This window comes from Castor canadensis, chromosome 15, assembly GCF_047511655.1.
Source record: "Castor canadensis chromosome 15, mCasCan1.hap1v2, whole genome shotgun sequence".
Lineage (NCBI taxonomy): Eukaryota > Metazoa > Chordata > Mammalia > Rodentia > Castoridae > Castor > Castor canadensis.
The window spans coordinates 90,473,169-90,475,195 of record NC_133400.1 but is presented as its reverse complement, the minus strand read 5'-3'; positions in this window follow the sequence as shown (position 1 = coordinate 90,475,195).

Genomic DNA, 2,027 nt, shown 5'->3' with positions numbered 1-2,027 from the left:
TGTAGCACACTAAAAGTTTGCTGAATTAAATTATGAGATTTGATACAAACAAACCTGAAATCCTAATATCCACATTTATCATAAGAATCATGCTTGCCTCTGTATGAAGTTAGAGTTAAGACAGAGAAGCAGTCATTTCTTGGGGAATTGGTTGTAGGATTTATCCCTTGGAGAAAAAATCCATTGATCTTCAAGTCTTTAACATAAAATAGTGTAATGTTTGCATTTATCTTATGTACCTTCTCCCCCATGCTTTAAATCCTCTCTATATTACTTATACCTAATACAATGTAGGCCATGTATAAATAGTTATTGTGCTATATTGTTTAGAGTATCATGGCACAAAGCATGTGCATCATTAGTATAGACACAATTTTTAAAATATCTTCAACCCACACGTGATTGAATCTGTGCATGCAGAACCCTCAGACTAAGTTTGCTGACAGTACACTGTTTGTATAACAAGTTTAAGTTTAACATAGGTTGTAACTAACAGTGTCCCTGCTGTTTATGAACAGGACAATTCAAAGTGTTGAAGGAATAATTTAAAAATTTAGAACACATGATTTTTATATTAATAAAGAATTTTTAAATGTAACAGATTTTCAATGCATTGATTAATAAAAGTTGGGAATATATCATATGCTGTCATAAGGTCATATTTTATGCATGATAAAAAGGGCAAGATTGAAAAATTTAAATAGTCATTTTCCCAGAAATTCATATTATGGGTTATTACCAAATACTCTATGCATTTCAGTCCCCCATAATTAAATTTTATCACTTTTGTAATGTGAGAAAATATTTATTTACAAAAGGAGAAAGCTCTGTCCTTGATAATTGGAATAAAATAGAATTTTATAATTTTTTAATAAAATCAGAATAAAATAGAATTTCCTAGCAGATTCCCAACACTCTAAACTCTATTGCAAATTTCTTTTTCTCAATGCCACAATCCTTACTTGGTGTCCTTCAGTCTTCTTTGTTACCCTCCCATTCCTTACTAAACTCTGCCAATCCCCTTCTGTAAAGTACAAATTTGGATTATGATGTTTCCTTACTTACCTAGGTTATGCTTCTGAAGATTTTTGTAAATTCTTTATGTAATAAAGATGTTTATTTACTGGCATAGGATTTTATTTATACAGTAATCTGATATTGTCACTAAAGATCTGAATATTATATTTGGATTTAAGCCTGGTACTAAGACAGGTTTCTGATGGTGTACCTGAATTTAGCACCATGTACCTAAGTCTCTATTTGATTGACCTGATCACAGAACCAGAACTCCATTTACACTGTACCCTACAATGCAGTGTATCCTCTCAGCAACCTACAATGGTAAGCTCTGCTTCTTCAGAGTCTTATTGCTTATTGAGGAATTGAAGGCAAATTTTAATCACAGAATACATGACAGCATCAGATTATTGCAGAAATACAGCCCTGTGCCAGTAAGTAAATATTTTCAAAATAAAAAGAGCTTATAATAATTGCTAGTTTTTCATTATCAAGTGATATATTCTAAAGAGTTCTGTGTCTTAAATTCTGCATTCATTCAGTCAATGCTATCTGAACAGAATTTTCACAAAGTCTATTGTTAAAAGTCTATTCAGATGAATAGTATTACTGAAGCAACTTCTTGAACTTGTGATCAAAGATAAGAGAAGTTGCACTAAATATTCAGTGCAGTTGGGCAACTGTCCTTATTCTACCTTCTTGTGACCTATAACAAGAAAGGAGATTGGGTCAGTAACCAAACATCTTCCACAGCACAAAGCAAAGGTCTGGGCTAGATTACTAGATTACTTTCATGGCAAATTCTACAAAATAAATTAAGAATTAATTTCAGTCATATGGATTTCAGTCATACAGAACTCTAGGGAAGAGGAAGAAACAATTACTAATTAATTCTGTGTATAGGACTACTCTGATACCAAAGCTATACAGACTACATAAGAACTAGCAATTATAGATCAAAACTCCTTATGAATACTAGAATGAAAATATTCAATAAAATATTGTGACTC